This window comes from Argiope bruennichi, chromosome 8 (assembly GCF_947563725.1).
Source record: "Argiope bruennichi chromosome 8, qqArgBrue1.1, whole genome shotgun sequence".
NCBI lineage: Eukaryota > Metazoa > Arthropoda > Arachnida > Araneae > Araneidae > Argiope > Argiope bruennichi.
In genome coordinates this window covers 71,544,362-71,550,361 of record NC_079158.1, presented here as the reverse complement: position 1 = coordinate 71,550,361, position 6,000 = coordinate 71,544,362, and positions in this window count along the sequence as shown.

The following is a 6,000-nucleotide window of genomic DNA, read 5'->3' as shown; positions in this document are numbered from 1 at the left end:
CTGTAGTGGACCTGATTGTAAAAATATATATTTTTATCGTAAATAAATTTTTTAAAAAAGTTTGATTTTGATGAAGAATCAATACAAAATTTTACCCTAATTAAAAAGAATGAATTGCTTAAATAATTGTTTACATTTTTAAAACGAAATATCCTGTTTTCTTATTTTATGTTTTCTTGTTTCGTGAAATCTTAAACTTTAAAGTATGTGCAGAAATAAGCGCAATGGTCAATATGTGAGCTTACTAAAGGCAGACTATAATATAACTTTACACATAGAGTGGTTAAGTATGTAATTGGCCTGCGGTAACATTGAGTATGGTTCGAGACCCGATTCCATGGAAGGTCTGTATGGTAAATATACCTGGTAGACTTTAAGTCTGTAGAGGACAAGCATCTTAGTATAGCTTGGAAGTTTTTTTTTAGTGGGATTTTTTTTCATGACTAGTTTCCATAAAATAGTACTGCCGGAACTAAATTCCATTTAATAACACTGATTCAGCTTCGAAACAGAATGTTCATATGACTAAAAATTAAAATGAAGTGAAATGATGCTGCTGGCTATCTAGGGGAATTTGAGTATGTCACCATTAAAAGTCACTTTTAAATAGAAAATACATTGAAATTAAATTTAGAATAATCTGAGATTCAGAAGAACCCGACGATTTGATATGAAAGATCCGAGTCGTGATTGCTAAGGAAATGAGCAAGAATTTATGCGATCAAAGAAATTGCGATCAAAGAAAAATTAGAAAAAAATAAATTCCATATTAATAAATAATATGCAAGCGATCCACACATATATCGCACCCAATAACTCATTTCTAAACTACTAAGCAACGTTCACACGAGGTCAATTATTGCATGCAATGGAAGACCACGCCTACCTCAGGAACATCACGTGACCCCCAATGGGATAATGGCAAATGGTTGTCTCATCGGAACAACTGTCATCATTCTCCTGACTGAAGAATCAAAGTTTGTGTTTAAGTTTTACTAAAATATCTATAAAGTAAATGGATTTGTCGATATTTAATTTTCTTGTGCTGATATGGTATAAAAGAATAACCTGCTTCTTTATCGACTCGCATCGAAGCCAAATTTGAAAAATTTGTCCCAAATAATCTATATTGTAAAACGACATTCTGAAACTATTGGTTGCTTTGCGACAAGAGATCTTATATGCTATTTTTACATATTTGGTTAAAAATATTGTGTAATATGGGCTTAAAATTTTCATCAAGCCACGCATTAGAAATATCTTTTTTGTAAAATTATATTTAAAATAGATGGTTTTTTCCCTTCACAAAGGTTTTTTATGGCCCATAAAACTTTTTGTGTTTTTTGTCTCTGAAAAACCTCAATCTGCCAAGAATGAAATGAGCTAAAAAGTAGGTTGCAATGTTTATGAGTTTGGGAATTTAGATATAGAGATTTTTATATTTCAAATGAAATCACATAATACTTTTGGCGGCAATAAAGAAAGCGGTAGTTTAAACCTTTAGATAAGATCATCAAAGCTTTCGTATAAGCCAACGATTATCTTAATGTTCGATGCTTCGTCTCGAATCGAAAATGTGCCATGGAGTTTTCCGCCTTCCATTTATCAATTCTATATATTATTTCTTTTTCCCAAAACCTCTTTTCTGATCTAATACAAAACTGACAGCAATGAGTAAGATATCGCTACTTAGGATGTTTTACTGTCTTCAGGATAGAATATTAAATTTTTCTTCAAAACACATTATTTGCATCGAACTTTCATTCAAAGGAAAATCTGAAGTTACAAGGAAATTCTCGTTTTGTTCAATTTAATTTAACTTCTATGACCTTTGATACGAATTCTAAATGGCTCCAGAATTTTGAAATGTCCTGAAAATTTTACTTACTTCCCATGAACAGAACAAATGATTCTTTTAAGAAATCTGAACAGATAAAAGTATTTGAGATCCTTCATTTGTTTTAAAGTTTCAGCCCATTAAATTTTTTTTTTTTTTTGCTTGCAGATGTGTACAAACTTATTCACATCTTTGTATTACGCAAATGGGAAAGATCACTATGATTAGACAAGTGGAAAGCGTTTTTGTTGCTATCAATATTTTTGAGATATTTTAAATGTATATTTATTGATAACACATCTATTCTCTATTTTGTTGTTTATTTATCTTGTTTACTTAAATGAAAACAATTTTTTTTTCATATAAATATATTATCTTATGTTTAAAACTGAGACTTTATCATCAGGACACAAGGATTAAAAGAAAGAATTCTCCTTTATCTGCTATTTCAAAGTATTTTTAATTTCCGTAACAGATAAATATATACTTCTTTTTCTTTCAAGAAATAATACAAATTACATCACTGATAATCAAATTGTTGGAACTGTGAAAAACATAGGTTATATATTGGTGTATTTTGGAAGGGTTGATGATGATCTGAAATTAGGGTATCCACGAAAGTTTTTTTTTTCGCTCTGCCAAAGCATTTAGGAATAAAATATTTTATTAGCGATTTGAATATTTAATATTTTTGTCGTGATTCAAACAAAACCAACGAAGATATCCTTTTCTCACTTGCTCGTATGCTTAAATAATCTACAACCTTTTCAGATTTTCTTCTAGTCTCTTCTACATCTTTTTAACGTATGGTAGGGGGTAGGACCTCTTTTCCAAATCTCCTTCTAACTTCCTCTGCATCTATCCAACGTATGATAGGGGATAGGATTTTCTTTTCAAATTTCTTTCTAGTCTCTTCTGCATCTCTTCAACGTATTGTGGGGGGGGGGGGGGGAGGAGGGTAGAACTTCTTTTGAAATCTATTTCTATTGTCCTTTGCATCTCTTCAACGTATGATGGGACCTTCTTTTGAAATTTCTTTCTAGCCTCCTCTGCATCTCTTCAACGTATGGTAGGGGATAGGATTTTCTTTTCAAATTTTTCTTCGTCTAGCCTCTTCTGCATCGCTTCAACGTATTGTAGGGGGGGGTAGAACTTCTTTTGAAATCTACTTCTAGTGTCCTTTGCATCTCTTTAACGTATGATGGGACCTTCTTTTGAAATCTCCTTCTAGCCTCCTTTGCATCTCTTCAATGTATGATAGGACCGTCTTTTGTAATTTCTTTCTAGCCTCCTCTGCATCTCTTTAACGTACGGTAGGGTGTACTATCATCTTTTCAAATTTCTTCTAGCCTCCTTTGCATCTCTTCAACGTATGATAGAACCTTCTTTTGAAATCTCCTTCTAACCTCCTCTACATCTATTCAACGTATGGTAGGAGGTAGGAAAAGATAGGAACAAAACCACCAATTGGTTGGAAATGGTAAATTCTTGAAATTCAGAGTGTCTGCGAGCGGGAGTTTGATGTAGTTTTTCCAATATCTATGTTTATTGACTTGGAGTGATGCGTTCGCTTGTTGCAATATAACGAAAAAAGTTGAATATGTATTTTGGACATCTTTCTTATTTGACAACAAATTTTGACAGCAAGACTGGATATTGAATTTTATTTATCTGCATTCATAGATTTTTGAGTTATTGCGTTCACATTCATTCATTCTAATATACAATCAAAGTGGTTATTTCTTTGACAGATTTGGTCCAAAATTTAATATGCATTTGCAATTCTGATGATAAATGTGAATACCAAATTTTATTCATATAGTTCTTTGTGTTTCTGTTTATGAAATTCACCTGCATACAGACTTCCTTTTGACAGATTTCATCCATATTCATTCATTTGGTAAATCTACAAACAGTATTAAAAGTATATACCAATTTTCATCGTTCTAGCACAATCTATTTTTGAGTTATATTTCCCGCTTGCATGCGGTGATATAGATTTCCCTTTTCGTATTTCGCCAAAAATTTGATTACATACCAAAAAATCATTCCTTTAGCTGAAGGTGTTTTTGATTTATCTTGTTCACAGACAGAAACAAAACTCTAAAAATATTTCCAAATAGACGAATAAACAGATAGTAAATTCCAAGATAGTCATATAGACAGACAATAAATTTCAAAATAGAAAACAGACGAATATTCAGACTCTTAGAGGTGAGAAATGTAGGCTGCATTAAAATTTCGGATCAAATTTGTGATGATTTCTCTTCAAATAATTCGTATGCGGAAAAAATGTTAAATTATTTGTGGCCCAAAGTTTTAAGTCAAATGTTTTGGTTATTTGAAGTGATTAAACAAGATACTATTATCATATCAATTCATTTCAATAAAGTGATTCTTTATATTTTTTTTTTTTTTTTTTTTTTTTTTTTTTGATTCTGGTTATCGAAAACGTTTATATTAAAAAAAAATGCTTACCTGTTTTCTTGTTCAAAATTTTTATTCTGAATATGCACCCATATTCATCACATTCTAAAAATAGTTTTGTATTATTTTTTTGCGTTTCCAGAATATAATCGTGGTGTCACTTATCAAATTTATATTTTCTCAAATTTGAAGTATACAAAGCTGAAGTGCTAATGTAATCGTCAAAATATTCAGACATGATTTTGAAGAAAATCTAAGTTTCAAACCTCTTTGGGTTCGAAAAACTCGTATTTGCATTTATAATTGGCTGCCCGTGAACATATCTCAAAAATGCTTTGAGCTAGCTAGATGAAATTTGGTATATGGTCTTTCCACCAAATGCGTGAGTTTTAACAAAAGTTGAACGAAATTCATTAATAGGAAGTCTATCTACCTGGTTGTGTTCGAGTGAACACTAAATCGACAAAAGGGAAAAAACTAGACAGATAAAATTTGGTGTACATTTACAATTTAGATACGTATCAAATTTTGAATCAATACCTTCCAGGTACCGACTGTTTGTCGATCTGTACTTTCGCATGGAAATAAATACTGTTAAAAAAATAGAATGATTTAGATAAATGAAATTTGGGATAAGAATCATGTTGATTAATAATAGTTTTCTTGAAATAAAATACCAAAATGTTTGTGACTGCTGTGCTTAAATTTGGAGTCTAAATAGCAAGATTTTAAAGACAGTTTGTTACATTTTGAAGGGTGATGGGTTTTCATTGAAACAAATGAAGTATTTTTCAGTTTTAAATTTGTCAGAAAAAAATTAATGATGCTATGTATTCGTTTTATGCGACGTTTATGACCAGTAAACTGATTTAAACGTTGGAATGATGAGTTCGTGTTAAAAATAATAATTTGATTTTAATTTGGATAAATAAATTTGAAGCTGTCGTAGATTATCATTTTTTTTTTTTTTTTGCAATTTACAAAGAGGAATAATAAATTAAAAAAGTCGTTACTGAGAATTTGATAAATTTCTATGTTTTTAAATTCATTGAATATTACCGAAATTATAACTATCTGTTTGCTTGTACGCCAATTTGTAACTGAAACTAATGCGAGCTGAATGAATGAAATTTGTATATGGTTTTTGAACCAAAATTGTATCAAATTTTGGTACGACAAAGGCTTAATTTGGTTCAGTTCGATTAAGATCCTCTTTTAAAGTTGCACGATAGCTGTTTTTTTTGGATAATTTGATTTCGGAATTTTGACCCTTGCTCAGATGACAAGGAAGACACCCGTGTCAGAATTCCATTTCTAAGTTTCACCTGCCGCACCATTCTGTTACCGATCAGACTTTGGCTAGTTTAATTGTGTATGGATTTATGGAAAATCTTAAACTGTTTCTACTGACAATCAACATTGATTGTTAAAAAAACAATCTGTTAATTCTAGATAGGGAATCGAAATACTTTGGATTGAAGATTTCCTGAATCTATTAGATTTACTTATGTATTTCATGTAAGACAGCTTTATATATGTAGTTTGCGAATCGTCAGAAAATTCAAACAAGATTATTTTCTTGTAAAAATTTACTAAGATATCTCTTAATGTATAGTTTTTTCATGAATTTCAAAATATCCATAAAATGGCCCATTACTTTGCAAGAAGTTTCAGATTGTCTTCCAAATTCCTTTTCACATGCCATAACATTTTAAAGAAAATTTTGAATATAAAAT